Source organism: Ambystoma mexicanum, chromosome 3p, assembly GCF_040938575.1.
Source record: "Ambystoma mexicanum isolate Mex_15411 chromosome 3p, UKY_AmexF1_1, whole genome shotgun sequence".
Classification (NCBI taxonomy): domain Eukaryota; kingdom Metazoa; phylum Chordata; class Amphibia; order Caudata; family Ambystomatidae; genus Ambystoma; species Ambystoma mexicanum.
This window is the reverse complement of record NC_090925.1, coordinates 281,834,126-281,858,230: the sequence shown is the minus strand read 5'-3', so window position 1 is coordinate 281,858,230 and position 24,105 is coordinate 281,834,126. Positions and strand designations below refer to the sequence as shown.

The window sequence follows — 24,105 nt, the reverse complement described above, 5'->3', positions numbered from 1 at the left end:
CACTTGCAAGCACTGAGCCCCTTGGAAAAAGTGCTCAATGTACTGCACTTCTTGGCTACTGGGTCATTTCAGCAGACAAGTGCCATAGTGGGGGGTGTGTCACAGGCCACGCAGTCACACTGCCTACACCAGGTGTTGGCCATCATGACTGCACGACCCTCAGTCCGTAGGCACATATACATGCACAGAACACCTGCAGAAAGGCAGGCCGTGGTCCAGGACTTTTACGGGGTGGCACACTTCCCCAAAGTGCTAGGTGCCATTGATTGCAACCATGTTGCTCTACGTCCTCCCAGGGCTACTGAGCACATATATCGAAACCGCAAGCACTGGCATTCAATCAACGTGCAGGTAGTATGTGATGCCAAGGGAATCATCACTTCAGTATATGCCAACTATCCAGGGTCAAGCCATGATAGTTTCATTTTCAGAATGTCACCCCTAAACCGGGACCTGGAAGCTGGGCGGCATGGCGACACATGGCTGATTGGTGAGTATAAATGCCTCTGCACATGCATGCATGTCAGATACTGAGTAATGTGAAAACCCTACCAATGATAGCCATCATCACCTCTGAGCACCTACATGATGACGCCAATTTGGAACCCCACCACACCGCCTGAGGTAAGATACAACACAGCCCATATTGCAACCCGGGGCATAGTGGAGCGCACATTCGAGTGTTCAAGTCACTCTTTCGCTCCCTTGACCGCTCTGGTGGGCAGCTGCTATATGCGCCCCCAGTAGTGTGCAGGATCATAGTGGCAGCATGTGTCCTGCACAATGTTGCAACCTGCTGGGGCGTGCCAGTGTACATGGTGGTGCCCCCACATCCCCAACCACATGCACTCCCACTGTGCATGGGGGGTGAAAGGGCACGTGGTGAGACTGCCCGTACCCAGCTGGTGGCAAATTACTTCAACCAAAAATCACACCACTGCAGAGTGCACACAGCCCTGGCACATACCAGCTGACAATCAATGATGATGACAAAAGGGAGAGTCAACTATCACAACCATACAAGCCTGAGATTGTTCATCTGGAAGTGTTACATTGTGTGCATCCCTACCTACTTAAAGACACCCAATGCTGTGTCACAAAATACACAAATTCATACAGCATGAATGACTACCCCCTTGCAAAATACCACATCAAAATAGTGGCATGTCACACAACCCCTCCCCATCTCAGCTACCCAACACACCATGGCATGGCATGCAATGTGAAAGCAACCAAATGAATGCACAACACATGACACAAGTGTCACAAAGTGCACTGTCCCTAATGTAAACAGGCACAGACAATATGCTCTCAGTAAACAATAAGAAACAGCACACATGAACAAATACTTACCAGCAACACAAAACATCAGTACAGGATGAAACAGCGGCAATATATGACAGCAAAAAATTAAAGTAGTGCAAGTATAACAACCTGACTAAGGCAGCACATTGACCCCTTCCAACTGGAGAGTGTTGCTGTCAGGCAAATGTGTCAGTGTACTGCATACAACATGAACTGCATCTGCAAAGGAGATGTGCTTGTTAAGACATGAAAAAGCTACATGTATATAAGGATAAAGACATGGTTGCACAAGCAAATATCAATCCACCATGCAGTGGAGAATCGAACAACAATCCCCACTAGGGATGTACACACAATTTTGACTACAGACTGGCCACACAACTCGTGGGAGCTCAATGCCACTGTGCAAGTTACTGTCACTTGGTCACACCTTTTGCAAGCCCATGGAAAGGGGAAGCAGGAGGGGTGTGTGTGTCAGGAACCCAAGCATCTAACCCAAAGACAGGACAAGCCTGCATGTGCCCAGCTGGAATACACAGTGGATGCCTACGGGAGCCACACAAAGAAACACACTGTAAAAAACAAAAAAAATGCCCATGTGTGGTCCATTGGGCGGCAGGGTGGACGGGGGGAGGCCACCCAGGAGGGATGAGAAACAGGGTGAACCCCAACACCCACATGCATGGATGTTGAGAGAAAAAAAAACCTCCATGGGCTCATGGCATGCACGGCTACACTACAGTGGGAGAACTTTCATCGCTGTCATCAGCCTCTGCTGCTACATCAGGAGGTGGCCGTGATATGGGAGGCAGACCATGCAAAACCCTGGTATGGTCCTCCATGGCAGCAAGCATGCGGGTGTGGAAGGTTTGGTTCTGGAGGATAATGGTACAGAGATCCCCATGCAGCACCTCACGGGTAGTACGCATTTCTGCCTGCATAGCCTCGCTTGATGCCCGGATCGCCTGACGGGTTGCCTGGAGCTCAGCTGACAGTGTACGTGTCAGCTGCTCCAGCTGCTGTTCTGCCCTTGTACTCCGGGAAACCTCAAATTCACCCAGAGTATCTCTGAGGGAGCTGTGTTCTAACCTGAGGGCTGCCCTGTGGGCCTGTGACTCTACAGATATGGCTGTGTGCAGAGTCTCCAGTCCAGCCCGTCAGTCCCTGTTGGAAACCAACATGTCCTCCCTGTGTGAGTGGCAAATGGAGTCTGTTGCCTGCTGCTGGAGCTCCATCTGCCTTTCAGGGGGGAAAATGGAAGTGCCACCCTATCCATTGCCTGAGCCATCATTCCACACAATGCCCCCTGCTGTGCTGCTATACTGTACATGGAGTTCTCCCACACAGTATTGCCTGGTGGCGCACGGCCACCGTGTTGGTGGGCACCACACCTGTTTGGGACAAGGAGATGTGCACCTTGCTGTGCTGGCACTGCCTGAGGCTGCAGGACTGCATTCCTCCTTTGATCTGCTGGCTCAGGAGAAGGAGCAAATATTGTGGAGTGTGACCCTGCATCCGTAACCGCCAAAGGCGGACTTTCCAACACTGAAATCCCCATAGAGGGGTCTACCCCCGGTGCAGGTGGGTTGGACAGAACAGCATCCCTGCCAGAAACACTCACCAGCGACGGCACAAATGTCTCAATGTCCGATTCAGCACCTGATTCATAGAGGTCTCCGGAGGTGTACCCAGAGACACCCGTGGACAGCATGGCCTGTAGGACAAATGAGTTTTCACCCACCACCACCCCACGTCATCCAGTGGTACCCGGTTGTGGCTGTGATTCCTCCTGGGTCTGCACCATCCCCTCCTCCTCAACAGAATCAAGTGCCTCATCACCTGCAAAAACATGAAAGATAACAAATGGAAAGAGGCATGAGCACCATAGCACACACATAGGCCTGACGAGGCAGAGATCCAGTACATAAATTACACATGTCCCACATGACAATAACCCTGGCATGCATGCACTGTCAATGAGTTGGAAGGGGAGGCAAAAAGAAGACACTGAGTACTCCAAGATGGAAAATAAACACATGTGCTGCATGCTGGATAGCACTGGCATCACACATTAGCCTGTGAGTGGCATGTCCAATACACATACATGACACATGCCAGCACACAGATGGCACGTAGCATAGCCATGGTACATTTGACAAGTACAGCCATATGGTAGGAAATAAGTACTGTCACCCATCCATGTGAGATGGACATCATAAGATAAAACATGCAAAATAGTGTGACAAAATAGCATGTGCCACACGCTGCAACAAATCCAGTGTTCACTGATGCAGTGATGGCAGGCAGATGGATACATCAATGGTTGGTCACTTCAACATGACAGGAGACAACTGTCATGTTCAACAGTCAAACAGGGCCCAAAAATGATTGCCTGAATGGTTAAATCATTCCCATAAAATGGTAATAAATGTGGGCCACTGTGGGGTGTAATCTATGACAGAAGTATGTTACATTCGTGGCAGTATGGAAAAAAAATGCGTGGTAAAAATGGCAAGGATTGAAACAATCAGGCTGAATGAACAGGAAAAAAAATTGAACAATGTTGTTGCAAGTTGACAGTTGAAGGGCAACTGCAGTAATCTGGTGCAAATTGGCAACTGTGGTCAGAAGGGATACGGTCATACCCAAACCCAAGGCCGGGGAATGGTTTGGAGGGACCACATGGGTGACCCATACCATTCATGACTACACAACCTCACCTGGCACTCAATCAGAACACATCACCCAAGCAATATACACATGCATTGCACACACATGCATGGGCCCTCACCGGACAATGCTTCAAGATCTGGTAGGTCTCCCACGCCTCGGATCTGATCCTCTGTGATGAAGTCTCCAGCGACAGACTCATGTTCAGTGAGTTGGTCGTCCTCTGGTGGAGATTGGTTGATTGGAATCCAGCTCGTTCTTTGCTCTGCGTTTCAGGTCATTCCACTGCTTAGAGCAATCATCAGCTGTGCGCTTCACGAATCCAAGGGAACTAATGCGGGTCACGATGGTCTGCCATTGGGTCCTATGTTGAGCAGGCGTAGTGTTGCACCCTGCAGTCACCACCATTTCGCGGCTATGTGCCATTACATAGGCCACAAGTGCATCTAGTTCGGCGTCATTGAAACTAGGCTTCCTTGACGTGCCGGAGTGTGTAGCCGTGTCTGGGGTTCCAGCCTCTACGGCAAGAGCACCCTTCTTCTTCTTGGAAGGTGGTGCGGATCCTGAGTGGCTTATGCCACTCTGGTTGGTAGGGGCAGAAGCGCAGGTGGGCTGGGCACTGGAAGTTTCCAAAGGCACAATGACCAAATGTCTCACTGCAGGCATTGGCTGCAGGGTGGTGTTGGCAGGACCAACCTCAGTGTGATGGACTTGGACCGATACTGTCCCGGCTCGGAGACTCAGAGCTGGGGTGGATTGAGCTGCAGCTGCCCCTGCAGCCTCCTCACCCTGGCTACTTGGGACAGCAGATGACATTGCTGCCCCAGATCCACGTGGCCTTGTGACAGCAACTTTCACCGCCACATGTGGCTTAGACTTGGTGACACAGAAGTCAGCCTGGGAGTCATCCTGTGCCGGTTCAGTTGACAATATCTGCCGGTTTGACAAGGGCTGAGCTGGGATGGTATCAGCTACATTTCCCCCAACCATTGGTGGGGGTGGGGGCATAGGTGGCCCCGATTGGTCCTCCACACACTGGCCTCTTGGGCCACCCTGCACATCCTGGCCACGTCCCCTACCGGGCCCACCTCTTTGAGCTCGGCCACCTTTGCCTCTCTTACTGCTTGGTCCCCTCCCAACCATGGCACTGATGTTGTTGTGCAATGGGAGTTGCAAATGAACCTGCACTATGCTGTGGCACCCAGAAACACAAAAATAAGCGTATGCGTGATACACACAGCCTACAATGACCTCTGAAGGGGTACACGACACACGGGGGCAACCACAGTTGGAAAATACGTGCGCCTGGAAAAAGAACGTGAAAAAGACGAGCGCGTGCACGTTGGCAACACCCCCGTCAAAAGAAGAATTGAAAGCTGTCTGAGTAAACAGGGAGTACGAACTGGAACCGTTGTGAAGTAGTCACGTGTGAACCAACAAGAAGTACAAGAATCGCCCGCTCGCTCTCCACAAAAAGCACGTACGTGAAAATGGCGTCATACGCGTGCCTTTTGAGCCAGCCCACACGTGCAATGTCACTTACGCGCGTATGTGTTAAGGCCATTTCCTCCAATTGCACGCAGTGACACCCGGACGTGCAGTTATTGCACGTGTACAATCAACATGCACCCGTGTTGAGGGCAACGCCCTTGCGCGTGACATCACAGATGCGCATGAGTAACCTGGGGGCGACATGGACTCCCTGCTCACTGCTCAGAGAGACAAAGCTTCACCTCACTGATGAGGCCCAACAAGGCTGAAACATATGTATGGGGTTGCTTTTGGTACTCTTGTTCACAGAGGAATTGCCATAGCATTTCGGTGCTGGACTGCCCATGTGGGCAGGACAAAGACTGATATGCAAATAGATATTTCCCATCTGTGAAAGGTACAGTGAGCAAAAAGCTTGTGCTGCAAACTCTCATCTCAGAACAGGTTATCTTGCCATGTTCTTTCTGGACAGGAGTGCCTGCTACCTTTTTTGAAATATTTGAAAGGAACTTGGGGTTGGTCACCTTGAGTTACCTGGGGGCAACCAGACGTGGCCTCCCTGCTCACTGTGCACAGAGAGACAAAGCTTCACCTCACTGATGAGGCCCAACAAGGCTGAAACACGTGTATGGGGTTGCTTTTGGTACTCTTGTTCAGAGAGGAATTGCCATAGCATTTCGGTGCTGGACTGCCCATGTGGGCACGACAAAGACTGATATGCAAATGGATATTTCCCATCTGTGAAAGGTACAGTGAGCAAAAAGTGTGTGCTGCAAACTCTCATCTCAGAACAGGTTATCATGCCATGTTCTTTCTGGAGAGGGGCGCCTGCTACCTTTTTTGAAGCATACGCACTAAGGGCCTTTCCTGGAATTACACGCTGACGTGTTGTTTTTTCATGTGCTGATTCACTATGCACCCATGTTGAGGGAAACGCCCGAGCGCGTTACGTCACAGACGCGCTTACGCGCTAAGGGCCTTTCCTCGAATTACACGCTGACGTGCAGTTTTTTCATGTGCCAAATCACTCTGTATCAAGCTGGCCACGCGAAAACACACAGAAGACCACACTCCTGCCCAAAAGGCCATTTTCCTGCCCCCCAGAACCCCGAGCATGCTCCCACCTGCCATCTGCTGCTGCCTGCCTGACTGCTGCCCACGTGCCCTACTATTTGGTGCCTGCACGTCAGCCATCTGCAGGGGTCCAGTTGCTGTGTCCACCCCTGGTGGAACAGAAGACTGCCGACTGGGATACCATCGCTCCACAGCCCAGCCCCAGGACCCAGTTGCCCACCTTCACCTGCCTCGGGGGTCACCATGTTGGGGCAAACACCATCTGAGACCAGTGGCGACCCCCAGCCAGAGAGGCAGAGGGCTACCAGCTTCAGCGATAAGGAAGTTGGTGCCCTGGTGGAGTAAGTTCTGGGGCATTATGATGTTCTCTTCACACCATCGGCCGCCAACAAGGAAGGACGGGAGAGGATCTGGGAGGACGTAGTGGTTGGCATCAACACAGAGGGGGTGGCAACCCACGACATAAAGCACGTCCGGAAGCGCTGGGAGGACTTCAGGGCCAGGACCCTCAGCAAGGCCCGGCGCCTCTTGAAGGCAGAGGTTCCAGAGGGGTGCCGGGTCAGCCTGAGCAACATCCAGATGAGGGTCCTGGAACGCATAAGCCCAGCGCTCCACATCAAGATCCTCCAGAGGAAGACCCGTCTGGAGTTGAGCGGTAAGTGGCCATGCATTGCTGTGTGAAACAGGGCATGTTGCAGTGTGCTGGTAGTCAGCTGCTTGCCTGTATGTGTGACATAGGCCATGTATGGATGTGTGTGTGCAGGGACATCATGGTAATGCATGTGAGACCATCATGCGTGAACCACATGGATGGTGCATGTGTTCCAATGCAACATAAGGAGCAGCATGCAGAATGCACACATGAATGCATGCCTGTCTCTGTTCTTGGACATGGATGGGGTGTGAGAGATGGGTGCTGCTCTCATGTACATGTATGGTGTACATGTCCGTGTGTCTGAGAAGCGTGTGTGTGACTTTGAAACGCCATGGAAGCATGACACATTTCCGTGACGATGTGTTGATTCACTTATGCAGTCTAGTCATCCTTGTATCCACTGTGTCTGTGGTGGACAAGCCCTGTTGCTTGACCCTCCAGTGATGTGTGTACATGGGATCAGTATGAGCCATGATGCATGTGAGTATGAAGCCAACATTTCTGTCAATAGGACCTTGTCCATGGATGCTGATGTTGATTGCATGCGCCGTGCCTGTTTCTGCATGTGTGTAGCCTGCATTGACCCATGTGTTGTGGAGGGACAGGATGGAAGTGACGTTTGACAGTGCCACTCATGTGTTATTGCTTCCTGTCTAGGGGACTATTGTACAGTACCTTGATGCTTGTGTTCTATGTCTCCCTCTATGCAGCATCGAGTGAGGAAAAGGGCAGAGACGGCGCTGTGGAGCAAATAGGCGGAGATCCCTCCACTGGGCGGCGACGCAAGGCCCAGCAACCCTCCCAGGTATTGCCATCAACTGGGAGCGAGGGGACTGGTGCCACGTCTGTTACTACGACTGTAGCGGAAGTGCCGGGTGAGCCCCCATAGGGGCTTGCGATGGCGGAAGACGGTACGGAGACATCTTGGTTGGTGGTCTCGACAGAGGAGGAGGAGGCCGCTACTGAGCCGCCCATTGGGCCTGGTGGGGGTAGTACCACTGGTGCAAGTGGTGCAGTCCAGGGCCAGGGGCAGGAAGCAGCACAGGTCGCTGCGGAGGGGCCTGTGCATGTCACTGTCCCTGACCCTGTGACTAAACCACCATGCACCAGCAGGGATGCCCCGTCCTTGGCCCGGCCGCAGGTAGGTGGGAGGCCCACGTCATCTGGCAGTCCACTACCTGCGGACGAGGAGACCCCTGACCATATGGGTTCCGCCCTGATTGGTGTCGCGTTGCGCACGCGTGTCATTCGTGATGACGTGCGTGCTTCCTGGGGGGACCACGCACGCCATCACGAAGTGGCACAGTTGGGAGGGGCCCTGGTTTGAGGGTTCCTACATGTGTCGAGCACTCTGGCGGCCCTCTCCTCCTCTGTGGAGACTATGCGCCAGTCGTTCTCCCTGCCGTCTTCCAGCTCAGATTCCACCAGGGCCCCCTGTGGACCTGGCCCAACCAATGCAGCCAGCTTGGTGGAGCTGCCATCCCTGCCACAGTCGGGAGTCGGAGGTCCAGCAGGGTGGACACCCCACCAACTGGAGACCAGCAGATGGAGGATGTGCCGGCATCATCGGCCAGGGCACATGGACAGCAGCAGCAGGCTCAAGGTGGGAGCGATGATGGCTCGGGGCAATCAACATCAGAGGGGCAGGCATCGTCGGCCGGACGGCAGGAGGACCCTGGAATGGGAGTGTCTTCCGTGTGGCGGCGGTTGAGCTAGCGGATAGATGCGGAGCGGCGGCGGGCAGAAGAGGCGCGGCTCACCATGGTCAGGGCAGACTTCTCCATGCACCGGGCGTTGAGGCAGGCTGAGTGCCTCGAGGCAACTCGCAGGGAGTTTGAACAGGCCATGACTGCATCCCTGCGAGACCTCAGAGCCAGGGCAGAGGCTGACATGGAGTTCGATGATGCCCTGGCCCGGGACATCACAGAGTGAGCCGTAGGACTTGCCCGCCGCCATTGTATATAGTTAGTTAGTGGTAGGTTTCCTTTCTGTTTTTATTTATTTTGGGGTGCTTGGACAATGCCCCACGTTTTTGTATATAGTTCTTCATTAGGTCGTTTTTTTTTTATAGGTTTCATTTCAATGAATGGGCACATGGACCCTGGATTTGTACTTTGTAAATAGTTCGACAATGGATTTGGCTTCTTATTATTTTTTTTTTTACATGGATCAATGGTGTTTTATTGTTTTTGCACTTTGGATTTGTTTTGCCGGACTGACACTTTGGACACGTGCTTTTGGATTGCCTTGGATTTTGCTATCATGCATTTTTGGTTTATATTTTGGACATGCAGCTTTTCATTATTTAGTTCCATTTTTGTGCGTTTCATTTCATTCCCTTGTTTTTGTGTTTAATACATTTTCATTTCCTACTTCAATGTGTGGCATTCTCTCTTTGGTTTCATGCATGTCACAATGTGTATTTTCTCAATCACAGGCACCCATTGTGTGGGTGTGACGGAAATATGTTGATGTGCATACTTGCCATTTGGGATGTATCAAGTGATGGGGATTTCATTGTGGGGTGGATGTCATACCTGGTTGTGTGTTTGGACTGGGGTGGCGTGGGGTGTGATTTGGTTGGCCATAAGGCTAATGATTGTGGGTTGTCATGAGGTGTTGGGGGGGACATGAGTCGGGGCCTGCTAGCAGGTGACTGTCACTGCTGGGTGGGTGAGTGGGTGGGGGGACATGAGTCGGGGCCTGTTGGCAGATGCCTGTCACTGTTGGGTGGGTGAGTGGGTGGGGGGACATGAGTCGGGGCCTGCTGGCAGGTGCCTGTCACTGCTGGGTGGGTGAGGGTGCAGGGTGACATGAGTCGGGGCCTGCTGGCAGGTGACTGTCACTGCTGGGTGGGTGAGTGGGTGGGAGGGACATGAGTTGGGGCCTGCTGGCAGGTGCCTGTCACTACTGGGTAGGTGGTGCAGGGGGACATGTGTCGGTGCTCACTTGTGCATGGTGACATGTGGGGTGGCTGGGGGGCATGGCCATGGTGGATGGGCTGCCTGCGGGGCATGGCCAGGGGTGCAGAGTAGTCCCCTGTGTTGTGGGCTGCCTGCAGGGCCTGGGGAAGGGTGAGAGGGCACACCTCGGAGGGCACACACTGCCAATTCGCGTTGGGGCACACCAGGAGTACATGTACCCCTCCCGTGGCAGCAAAAACGCATGTAAACCTCCCTGCGCACCCCCGAAATACACGTATCGCGTGTGATTCTCCATGTGCACCTCTCGGATAAAAGTACCTCGCTCCCCAAGGCCTATCGGTGGGATTCTGCACGCGCACCCCTCAGAATACACGTACCCCGCTCCCCAAGGCCTGTCGCGTGTGATTCTCCATGCGCACCCCTCGGAATACCACGTACCCCGCTCCCCAAGGCCTATCGCGTGTGATTCTCCCCGCACACCCCTCGGAATACTCGTACCCCGCTCCCCAAGGCCTATCGCGTGTGATTCTCAATGCGCACCCCCCGGAATACACATACCCCGCTCCCCAAGGCCTATTGCGTGTGATTCTCCACGCGCACCCCTTGGAATACACGTACCCCACTCCCCAAGGCCTATCGCATGTGATTCTCCCCGTGCACCCCTCGGAATAGACGCACCCCGCTCCCCAAGGCCTATCGCGTTTCATTCTCCCCGCACACCCCTCGGAATACACGTACCCCGCTCCCCTAGGCTTATCGCATGTGATTCTCCCCACGCACCCCTCGGAATACACGTACCCCACTCCCCAAGGCTTATCACATGTGATTCTCCACGCGCACCCCTCTGAATACACGTACCCCGCTCCCCAAGGCCTATCGCGTGTGATTCTCCATGCGCACCCCTCGGAATACACGTACCCCACTCCCCAAGTCCTATCACATGTGATTCTCCCCGTGCACCCCTCGGAATAGACGCACCCCGCTCCCCAAGGCCTATTGCATGTGATTCTCTCCACGCACCCCTCGGAATACACGTACCCCGCTCCCCAAGGCCTATCGCGTGTGATTGTCCCCGCACACCCCTCGGAATACTCGTACCCCGCTCCCCAAGGCCTATCGCGTGTGATTCTCAATGCGCACCCCCCGGAATACACATACCCCGCTCCCCAAGGCCTATCGCGTGTGATTCTCCACGCGCACCCCTTGGAATACACGTACCCCGCTCCCCAAGGCCTATCGCGTGTGATTCTCCACGTGCACCCCTCGGAATACACGTACCCCGCTCCCCAAGGCCTATCACGTTTCATTCTCCCCGCGCACCCCTCGGAATACACGTACCCCGCTCCCCAAGGCTTATCGCATGTGATTCTCCCCACGCACCCCTCGGAATACACGTACCCCGCTCCCCAATGCTTATCACATGTGATTCTCCACGCGCACCCCTCTGAATACACGTACCCCGCTCCCCAAGGCCAATCGCGTGTGATTCTCCATGCGCACCCCTCGGAATACACGTACCCCACTCCCCAAGTCCTATCACATGTGATTCTCCACGCGCACCTCTCAGAATACACGTACCCCGCTCCCCAAGGCCTATCGCATGTGATTCTCCCCGTGCACCCCTCGGAATAGACGCACCCCGCTCCCCAAGGCCTATTGCATGTGATTCTCTCCACACACCTCTCGGAATACACGTACCCCGCTCCCCAAGGCCTATTGCATGTGATTCTCCATGCACACCCCTCGGAATACACGTACCCCACTCCCCAAGGCCTATCGTGTGTGATTTTCCCCACGTACCCCTTGGAATAGACGCACCTCTCTCCCCAAGTCCTATCGCGTGTGATTCTCCCCGTGCACCCCTCAGAATACACGTACCCCACTCCCCAAGGCCTATCGTGTGTGATTTTCCCCACGCACCCCTTGGAATAGACGCACCTCTCTCCCCAAGTCCTATCGCGTGTGATTCTCCCCGTGCACCCCTCGGAATACACGTACCCCACTCCCCAAGGCCTATCGCGTGTGATTCTCTTCCGCGCACCCCTCGGAATACACGTAACCCGCTCCCCAAGGCCTATCGCGTGTGATTCTTCCCGTGCACCCCTCGGAATACACGTACCCCGCTCCCCAAGGCCTATCGCGTGTGATTCTCCATGCGCACCCCTCGGAATACACGTACCACGCTCCCCAAGCCCAATCGCGTGTGATTCTCCACGTGCACCCCTCGGAATACACGTACCCTGCTCCCCAAGGCCTATCGCGTGTGATTCTCCATGCGCACCCCTCGGAATACACTTCCCACGCACCCCCCAAACGCACTGTCCCGGCCCTGTGAACTGGTGCAGGGTTAGCGCAGCCCTTTGCGCGGCATTGGGGATTTCAATGCCTTATTCTTGCGCAAGGGGTGTTCCTGGGGGCATAACTGGCACTGCGAGATGTTCTCTGTGCCAGCGCTCAAAATGGCTTTGATATTCCATGAATACGCGGTGCGCCAGAATTCTGTTTAGCGCACACGACTGGTGCACGCTAGCTCTCTGCGCTGCTCGCGTGCGCTGCCTATATGCTGAAATCTATGAATTACCCTGTTAATACACATACATTTGTGCTTGCATTACCCTTTGCCTTGTTGCCTTAATACTGTTTTATTGCGTGTTTGGATACAGTCAAATGTGTTGTATTAAACAAACATAAATATTTAGATTACACACTGTATAAATACACCTGTTATTCGAACACTTGGAAGCTGGAGGAATCCATATTTAGGAAATACATAAGAACACAAATTATAATCATTCAAGTAAATCGTCTATGTTCTGGAACAACGTGCATTAAATGCTGATGCGAAAAGATGTGCCACACCTTAAGTAAAATGTGTGCATGACTTAAAGAAAAAAGGAGTTGCATATGCACCCCAGGGATGATAGGACCTCCCACCTTACCTTACTACAAAACTCATGAAGTAATTAACAATCTATATCAGAAGGTGCACACTAATCTGGAAAGAGCAACAGTGGATATGTATCTTCAATAGTCACATTTTTGGGTCTCAACAAAGTAACTGAATTTCACACTAGGAGGTAGAGCATTCTACACCACAGACACCATAAATAAATGTCTCTCTCTATGCCCAATAATATATGAGACCCAAGCACAACATTCACCCATCAACAACTGCATAAGAGACATCGACATGCTCTTCACCAAAGACTGGATGCATGACAAGAACAGAAAACACAACTAAAATCGAAAAATGCAAGGTAAAAGAAAAGACAAAAATGATTGGTCCATCATTTTTAGTTTTCGTTGATAGAACTGACTGACCAAGTGTTGAAAGGTGATTGTAACATCACAAGAAAAGCAGAGGAGCAACAGAAGCAGCCAATGTTTCCCTACATTTTGCTGAATAAAATAGTGTATTTGGACCGGTTTTAAAAATCACACCTAATATGCCTTACAGAAACATCCATGTGACCTGAAGAAAGAAAAATCCCACAATGAAATTGGAAAAGTAACGAAAGTGCACATGAAAAAGAATCGAAGAAATCAGTCATCCACCACCTTCATTGTCACACTCTTCAAGAAACCACTCCACACTTAAGCTAGGATATTTGCATTATACAACTACATTCAACACTTTACATATTCAGTGTATCACTGCAATCCCCCCAAAAATGTCTTGAGTTGTCAAGACTATTTGAGTGTTTAAAGTACCTGCATGCAATTACAGCTTCGAGAAAAATAATAAAGTAAAGCATTACAGGTAAATAAAATATAATGTTCTGCATTTGCCTCCACTTTAAGTCACTAGTAAATCCCAACATGTAATGTTACAGAACATAAAGCAGAACAGAAGCAAAATTATAAAGTGCATGCGTCCAGGAGATTGACACATTTAGGCCCTCCTAACAACCTGATGTAATGTATTGTACACATCCCGATGAATTCCCACGAGTTGGTCAAATAGAGTGCATGCTGGCGCAACACCAATAAACATGTACAATGCCTGCAACCCCGTTTTGAGCACAGCGAAACACTGTTGTTATTGCCCCTTCATTCTTGCACTTTCCTCACTCACAATGATACCACTGTGTTGCAACCTTTATTGGTATATGTATCACAATGAGAGAATTCTATATATTTGGACAAGAGCAATGGAAAACTGCATTTTCATATAAAACATTTACATACAGAAAAATGAGGGGAACATCACTGCTCGTTTAGCATGTGTCCACTAGGAACCTTCCTAGTCACACACAACATCCACATCCACCAGTACGCCAATGACACACAGCTATACCTCAAGACTGACTCCATGATGGACATCCATAGGCTCAAAACCTGCCTCTTGCTGATCCAGCCTTGGATGTCCAGTGCATACTTGAAGCTCAACCCCTCCAAGACCAAGTTCCTACTCCTCACCAATAACACTGAACACCTATATATCGAGACCTGGCTATCAACCATGAACTCTGAGGGCTAAACACCCATGCTGACCTCCTGCACCAAGTCTCTCGGGTTCCACACAACCACCTCTCCTCCAAGACACACATTGGTAAGAAAAGTCAGAAAGATTGGTATCAGCTCTCCCTCCTGCGAAAAGTCAAGCCCTTGCTCCCTCCGGACAGCTTTAGAGTCACCGTTGAAGCACTGGTACAATACCAACTTGATGGGGCAATGCAGTCCTCAAAGGCCTCCTGCCATCCTCCCTTGTGCCCCTGAGAGGTGACCTACATTCGGCCGCATGCCTCATCAAGAGTCTACGCAGATATGTATCACCCCAATCTTTGGAGACTTTCACATGCTCCCACTGCATCCACAATCACCTTCAAGTCTTGCTCCATCCTTTATAAGGAAGTCGCCATCAGGTCACCCACCTACCTAGCAGAGAAACTCAGCATCTCCGGCAGACAGCACACCACCAGAAGCCAGGACACGCGCACACTTGAAATCTGCCAATACAAATAGGAAAGGACCAGAAAACAAGCCTTCTCTGCCTACGTCGCAAGACTATGGAAGCTCCTCCCCATCAGCATCAGACGCCCCCCACGCTCCTACAATTCAGAAAAGAACTCAAGACCCACCTCTTCAAGGAGTCTCTACTGCTCAACACCTAGGCCATCAGACGCTGCCTCCCCCCCTCAACCCAGTACAGCTGTACCCTTCCTCTGTGACCTTCTGTATCCTACACCCTGCTGTTTATCTGTCCCATTGTTTGCACTAAAAAGGGCTCCGTTACACATCTAATGTTGTACACCTATGTGGGCGCTCTGTTGCTTCTCGAAGGTAGGTCTGCGCTCAATAAATACAATTATAATAATAATAATAATCATCATAATAATAATCATAATAATAATAATAATGCATCAATGGACAGCAGCCGATTATTTTCAGACTTGTATTCTTAGGCGTCTGTCCTGGCAGGAGGTCCACAGTTTTGCCTCATGCAGTAAACTGTGTGTACCATTGGACAGTCGTTTTCACAGGCATCCAATTGCATTGTGTTTTCGATTAGATGCTGTGATTATGAAGATTTCTCTACCAGAAATGTCATCAGGCCTATTACGGTAGTCGCCTGTCTGTTTCCATTTCCTTCCCACTCTCCCCCACCCTTCCTTATCTATGACTTGGCACGTGCTCTATCTGAAATGTCATCAGGGCGAGTACGATAGTTAATTTCACATCCTTACTGTTCATGGCCTGTAAGAATGTCATTGTATTTTCCCTTGTTCCCTCCCTTGCCTTAAAGTGCTTTGAAACACATTGTGCATAGGCGCTATATAAATAAACTATCATGTCATAGGTAAAAGACACCGACTAGGTTGAGCTTCCGGGATCCCTGTTGGTTGTAATTAAAAATGTGTGAGTATGTTGACAGCATCTCTTTGCTTTGTGAGATTTTAACCCATGTGATGTGTGTGCTGTAATGAAAAGCAACCTGTGTTTGCACTATGTGGCCTGTTGGTAGCTTACATCGCATTTTCACAGCCCTTAGACTTTCTTAGTGTAGTGTGCGAGGAGAGGAGCGAGCGGGGGGACCAAGTACAGAGAGAGAGAGAGACAGAAAGAGAGAGAGAGAGAGAGAGATAGAGAGAGAGAGAGAGAGAGAGAGAGAGAGGGGGGGAGGGGGGTGGGGGAGGTGGTAGTGTGATGCATGCTATTATGTTGGTTGTTAGTGCATAACTTAACAACACTGCCAGGCCCCCTCAAAGCTCTGAGGGTAAGAACGAGAGGAGAGACTAGTGCCAGAGAGGCAGTAGCAGAGGGAAGGAGACAAGGTAATGTCATGGCGGTTATAGGCAGGCAGCAATTTGATAAAGCGCCCTCCATGTTACTGCCATTTAATCCGATGCACACAATATAAACCGCAAAGGATCTGTCTCTCTTTTAGCGAGAGACAGATCATGAGAACCCTTTTTGTGGGAAATATGAGTGGAAAACGAAGGCGAGGAGAGAGAGAGAGAGGAAGAGATAAATTGTAGGGTACATCGGTGATTAGAAGGAATGCAATGGTTTAAATCACATTAAATTAGGACTGCAGAAATCCCCCAGTGCTTCAAGACCACACAGGGCACTCGGGCGATTGCTTCTCACTTTGTGATGCTATCTCAGAGCCCATGGCTGCATGTGATAGGCCTATTAGCCACTGTTGGGGGAAGTATGTTCTGTATTTAATTGCCATCTCCCACAGTGCAAGATATGGGGTTAGCCGGCCGCGGCGCGGTCCCTTTCTTCCCCATTTACAGGAAAGACACATCTAACGACAACGTTCCCGGTGGAAACGGACTAGTTTCAGGCAAACCGCTGCGGCGCCGGGGCGCGTGCGGTGTAGGGCACAGGAAGAGGGCGGGAGAGGAGGGTGGTGGGTGTTAGAAATTATTTAACAGAATTAAATCGGCAGCAGATAAGTAATGACATTGGACAGTTCATTTTGCAGCGGAGCCGTGGGCTCGGGGCTACGGAAGCGCCTCGGCAGCATCTCCTGCCGTGACCTGCTTTCCTTGTTAAACGCCATCGCGGGCCTCCTCGGGGAGACACTGCTGACTTCACACACGCCATCCTCGCGAGGAAGCAGATAACAAACGGACTCTGTACAAACGGATGTTTACCGGGGCCCTGTCAGTTAGGAAGCAATGAATGAAGCTGGACGGTGACACAAGAAGACACCGGGGGAGAAAAGCAATGGGCCTATGGAAGTGTTGGTCCAACCAGAGGCGTTGCTAGGCGAGGGGTAAGGGGGCTATAGCGCCTGGTCTTTTGGTTGTAGCCCCCAATAGAATCTCAGGAGCTACAACCAAAAGGCTAGCTAGCCCCCAGTCTCCACCGTTCTGACATTAGCGTAGCCGGGTGATTTCCAGACCAAGCAACACCCCTGGGTCCAACAATGTCAATATGGCACTTAAAATGCTTTCTTGATTTGTTTGTCATGAGGTTCAAAGGAAGAGGTGATGTGGTCCATACTTGACCCGACTCATGGCGCTCCCTTTTATAGTAAGCAATTCAAACCAGCGAGGCATAGAGCAGCAAGGGGATAAGAGTTAATTCTACTAGTGATGCCCTTACAGGTGAGGCAGCACTGCCGAGCCAGGTCATTGTTTGTTTGTTTTTTTGCATTTATCGCTACAAACCCTCAGGCATCTGAGCGCTCTTTACCCACGGCGTGTGGTACTCATTTATCAACCTCGGAAGGATGAAAGGCTGAGTTTGGTCCTGCCGGGATTCGAACCTGTGTCGACAGGCTCTGCACGGATGTCAAAGCGAGCGCTCTACTCGCTGTGCTATCTGGCTGCTGACAAGGGTTAAACAACGATTTGATTCTGCCTAAGACTGGGCAAATACATTAGGCTGAACACCAAGTAACCGAACTTTCGATGTATTCGTGTCTTTCGGGTTCTGTGAACCTCTAAGGGATTCGGGTGACGTATTCTGGTGAAGCTTACGACAAGTCATGCTGATGAGTTGATGCAGCCAGATATGTTCCTGGCATCACTTGTTCACAGCAGACCCTCAGGCCTACTGTAAGGACAGAGTCCAACCCAGGATGTTGTAACAAGTGCCCTTTGCCTTCTGACATCATATCCAGAGTGCCCTGTCCTGCAGGAAATGGGGAGGATGGGAAGTTGTAGCAGGCCCTAGTGGAAACCAAGATGGTGGAAAACCTCTCTCAGCCTTCCTCTCTCCTTTGCCTTCTCTAACTCTGACCCCGTTTCATGTCTGCTGACTTCCACGGGTCTCCAGTGGTCAGCACCATGTGTGAGTGGGTGTGGCTTTGTTTTGTCAGTGCACCCTTTAAAATACTGACTCGCATGAGGTCTCTTGGGGAAGGTTCCTGGACCGTGGACTAAAGTCCAACCTTTCCTGCAGGAGAATCAAAAGAGGCAGCTTTCTGGCCATTGGCCCCCTGCCATTTGTGGAGACACCCAGGCCAGACAACAAATGTGTATCAACCCTGTCATAGCGGAAGCCCTGATCACAGCACTGCCACTTGTATGATATCAAATGGATGTGGCCCTATAATTGTGTGACCCTCGCAGACATCATGCCACACCAATGCATGGCTTATGTTTAAAGATTAACATACCACCAGGCAGTCTTTGGTATGCAATTAGTATGTTTCGAACCAGAGATGCTGAAGAAAAAAAGGTCACCTCTGCCTGCTGTCAGGAATGCACATGTGACCACTGAACCTGCCCTAGCCCCCTGATAGGCTGGTGCCAAAGATTTTGGTAGACTACCTCAGCAAAGGCACATGTGTGCACTATAAAACACCCGATGCGCCATGCATGGATCTCATCTTCACATCCGGAGACATCTACTACTCATCGACCATGACAAAGGCATCGAACAAGAGGAGAGCCCTTTCAAGGCAATTTAATTATTTGCATTTTTAAAGCACTCACACAGCCCGGGGGTATCAAGGCACTGTTACAGAATTTCTTTTTTGTTTTGTTTTTGTCTTAGTTGCATATTTATAACACGCTTGAATACCCAGAGGTTTCTAAGCGCGGACCCGGGGATCGAACCTGTTTTTGCTTTGTGTTGTCTTTTTTCCAAGGCGAGCACGTAGCCACTGAGCTATCCTCCCGGGACAATCAATCCATACAAATATTCTATTCCAGAACTGGGCACTCATCAATCTAAAGAAAAGCTTAACGAAATGCAGAAGTATTTTATAGACAAAACTGCAAATATCAGCTGCTGCATTGACCGTTCCAATCCACAATTTCGGTTTGGTAAACTAAGATTCTTCACTCAAGGCCAATTGCTATAGAACACAGAGGCCCGACTATCAAAGTGGTTTCTGATGCATCTGGACGTGTACATCACAGCTGTACACACGCATAGCTCTCTTGTGAATCTCTGTGTGCAATGTGCATATACTGATGTTTGAAGCAGATATTGCATTCTATGTTCACAAACAGGATGTGCATTTTGATTCATGTAAAAGCCCTGTATTTCTCTGAGCCGGTTTAAGACAGACACAGGAGAATGCACACTGCACAGAAGGGTGTTTTCAAACTCTTCTGTGCATTATTTGACTGGCAGCAGAAGCTGCTTGAAATGCCGCTGCCCTGCAAACACCTTTGCCAGGAGTACATTTTTCTTTTAACAATCCATCATTGTTAGATGTGTGCTGGGAACCAGTGAATATATTATTGTAAAGTGTGTGTGCATGACACTAATTGGGTTTGTGGTTCTGCTGGCTCCCAGGAAATGCCGAGTGCACCATTGTGAATTCAATAACCTTCAAAAGCACATTTCACAAAATCAGGCGACAGGAAAAAAACATATTTGTGCTTTTTTCGCCAGATGTTTGATTCTTTGTGAATCAGGCACCCCCTCTTCAACGGTTGTCTAAGGGAAACATCCTGCCTTTCATGATGCTTTGAAGGCACATGAATATCCAAATGGGATTCCAGCTGGACAAAACCAGTCTGTATATAAGGGCTCCTGGTGGGGACCCTATTCTGCCCAAGGGGGCTCTATGATCAAAGAAAAAGTGAACAGGGTCAGTCTTGCCTATTCGATTATGATAGACACACCTTTTTTCCAATTAATGTTTATATTAAAAAAAAAGGGAGATCTAATGGTCTAATAGCACACAAAATATACAGAACATTTCATTGATGGCTGGACATGAACCAAATACATGATATTGTAGGACATGCATACTTGAAATATTTACAACTCAATATTATTGGGTAGTGACTTAAAATAATAAGTCACCTCCTGTTGTACACAAAATCAGGGGTCACAACAGTTAATACAATTTGTAGACACAGTGTTGAAACAATGATGAACAGTGTTGACAAATGAGACAGGAAATGGAGTATGGAGAGTCTAGACAGGTATGTTTCGGCCCTCACAGGCTGCTATATGAGCCTGTCTTGTATGAGCCTGTTCAGTATGTGTGCTGCCGTGTTGTAACAAATAACTCTACATGGTTCAGTGATTGAAGGAGGAGGGTGGGATATCTACAGCTTGCTAGATGTCCTCTTCTCCGGATTTAGCGTGGATAATATTAAAATCCAATCCGCGCAAACCACAACGTATTTTATGAATTGGTTAGGACTGGGTAACGCATCCGTGTTTATTGTTTCCGCTCTTAGTCTATAGTTGTGGAGTAGGGTCCCTGCCTGGGTGCCTGAGTGACACCTTGTCTCTCGAACGAGCGGTGTATGCAGAACTGAGGTCTTCTACGAATTGCTGGTTATTTCGATCGATAGAGATGTTGGTATTTCAATTGCACTTTTCTCAGTTTATATCTGTTGTTCGGGCGTCGGCAGCATCATATGCGCTTGCTCCTTAAGTATGAGAAAATCCTTGACTGCACACGGATCCCACATTGTGGGTATCTATAGCGTCCTGTTACTGGAAGTACTGCGGCGCGGTCATCAAGAAAGAGCCGCTCCCAATAAGTGCTTTGAAAAAAGATGTTTGAGTCGTCGTTTGAAAACCATGCAAAAGAGTTGCACATTCCATAAACAATCTTGAAGACTTTGGTAATCCCCTCGGGAACCTTTCTTTGAGGACGAACAATATGGCTATGGTAGAAGAAATTATACTGTAGACATTTCAACAAGACAAGGGAAACTTCATAAGGAAGGTCCAGGTCAATATCATGTTAGTCAAATAATAAATGAAATGCAAGGAGATTAATAGGGTAAACACCAGACTCATGAACATTCATGCACTATTAACCATTAGTAAATCATGGAACAAGATGCAACACCTATAAAAGAAGTCTAGAGGCAGAACATCTCTAACCATGAAGCCTGTATCCCTGTCAATCACATCGGGAGAAGATACAACTGGATCATATCCATTCACAGTGGTCTAAGCGTGACTGTTCTTTTAGCTTACAGTATCCTACCCACTATACCACCTAAGCCACCACATTGAAGCTGGCAGAGATCTGGTGCACTGCCACCTCAGTTACTTCAATAGACTCTACCAGGGCCTCTCCTAAACAAATCCATTAGCCAATTGAAGTTAGTCAAGCATAAGTCAACCTGCATGACACTATTGCCCTCTTTCTATGTATGCAACAGCAGGAGGACCCTCTGAAATACCCCCAACAGAAATCAAACCGTGCTATAAAACATTGTCTTCCCGTGAATATTGCAGTGATTTTACCCCATAAGTGGTGTTGAGTACTCTGTGTAGTTTGTTTTGACCTTATTTTAGACTACTACTTTTTTTGACAATGTATGTGTTCAGACTCGTTTCCTGGGGGCGGTGCCTTCCCGGGGAACAGAACTTAAGGAACTCGGGTGAGGGGGCATAGAGGGGCAGGAAGGTGTCGACCCAGACAGTTGCCTCTGAGCTCAACCTGGTCAAACGTTAAGCATTACTTTGTTTTAAATAAAGGAATGTTTATTCCAAACGTAGCTTCTGAGATGCTCTGGAGACTCTCACCTTCTGCCCACCCTATCCAGCTCAGGCTCTTTGTGTTGACAGAGCCTTTAAAGTGGGGGGGCAATTTATAAGTGATGGCTCATTTAACAAGACATTGTTTTTACGCCACAGTGATGAGATCTGAACATGGGGCATTTTTATTCTGAAGGCCAGCACAAAGCATCAGTTAGCTGGCTGACCAACTCCATGCATTCTTCCAAAAGAATTAGCCTGGCACACAGAACACGTTTTAAACTGTGTTCTTTATGTTCATGTCTTTTTATTTCACACACCAACATGTTATTTTGGTGTGTGTTATGTTTAAGTTACATATGGAGCATACTCGAGAAGGTTAACTGTAATGTTATTGCCGAAGTGGTCTAGTGGTTGCTTTGGGGCATGGACTAAATGCATCTTCTCCACATCAAATAACTTTTCATTTTCTTAGCACACCAACCACAGACAGATGGCTGCTCAATGTGACTTGGCACCTTGTTTAGGAAAGCAGGGTTTATTGTGTCACAGTGCAGACTATAGTCTGTGGCAAATCAATGCAGTGATATGTGTGTAGCAATGATATGTGCACTGGCCAAGTCACCACCCTATTTGTTAAGGCATCTATCTGCTGCTCCGTTAGGTAACAGCACATATGACTGATTTTTCTGATGTATCCCATGTCCATACAATAGCACACTGGAATTGTTTGTGTATGTAGCTCCAACATTTGCGGCATACTGTCCCCACACTTACTTAAGCATATAAAGCAATCAAAGAAGTTGCCTGAAATTGTACATCCACTAGGCCAAACGCCCTTTCTACACTGCCACACCATGATTTTCACTAGCTTCAGGCCAGCACTAAAGAAGCTCTATTATATAAAGCATGGGCTGAGGAATCGTGCACACTATACCACGTATCAGAATCTCTTAATAATAGGAATCTATCTATTAGTAAAAATAATCAAAAGTCTTCAATGAGAGTCTTAAAACTGGGACACAAGAAGATGACGGCAGAGTTGCCTGGGGGTCCTCAACTCTTCAGATTATTTGCGCTACGACTCCCATGATCCCTCAGATTGTTTAGGTTAATTGAGGTTGTAGTCCATAACATCTGGAGAGATAAAAGTTGCAGACCCCTGCAGTATTGGGATAGCAGGCACGGCAAGCTATGAAGTAGGACTATGTAGAGATGCATGGTAGTTCTCTTCATAGCAAGGTACCAGTGGGGTGTGATTATGGCCCATTGCAAGAGCCGACGGAAGGCTAGCTGGGCCCCTTTCACAATAGTGCATAGGTCCCCATGCCCGCAAGTGGGATAAGGCTTGACCGCTTGTAAAGAAATATAGACTAACATCACATTCGAGAGTGGCACACCCAGGCCTGGTTTTTGTTTTTCATTCTGTGACTTGAGGTCATGGATTTATAATGGAAAAGGCAAAACTATAAGTACAAGAGAGCAAAGGAAAGAAAAAGCCAGACTGGATATCCATTTCCAAAATGGCATGGGGAACATTGACATGTACGCCACCTAATAGAATGCACACAAACCCAAGTTATTTCAGGACTCTACAAAATGGATGCATTTGGAAAAGCAAAGAGGGGCGAGATCCAAAAGCTGCAGCCGGGAGGACCCTGACGAGCAGACTGTGCAGAAGAATGAACTAGCATGCAGCCTGCAAAGTAAACTGCGTGTCACTGAATGATCTGCATGGTGGACTTCACCTGACACAACTCCTGGCTAATAGCAACAGAGGAAGCAGGCCCTCCAACCCCCCAGGCTCAGGTCGCATTTTGATAGCCATCGCTGTATATTTGTGTAGCAAACCATTTCTGCCACTTCAGGGAGTACTGCAAGAAACCTTAGTAATGCACTTGGCAGAGCTCTCAGAGACCTTGCCATTACATGTGCATCGGTTAAAATGGGAAGTTCACACAGCTGTGAAACGTGCTTCCAACGCGAACATAGGCCCGGGCTTCTGCATTCCAAGGTGATACTGTGCACAGCAACATGGACGTCCTGTGGGCAGGTTCCAGTGCTGGAAAGGCAGACACTGATCGTCTCACGATAAGGGTACTCTGGCAAGGTTATTTA

General features: G+C 49.4%; 1 protein-coding gene across 1 annotated transcript in view; it reads left to right on the top strand.

Moving 5' to 3' along the window:
* The window catches only part of CHRNA4 (cholinergic receptor nicotinic alpha 4 subunit), a 691,740-nt gene that overhangs the window by 549,122 nt on the left and 118,513 nt on the right, over positions 1 to 24,105 (top strand). The gene's annotated exons all lie outside the window — the stretch shown is intronic.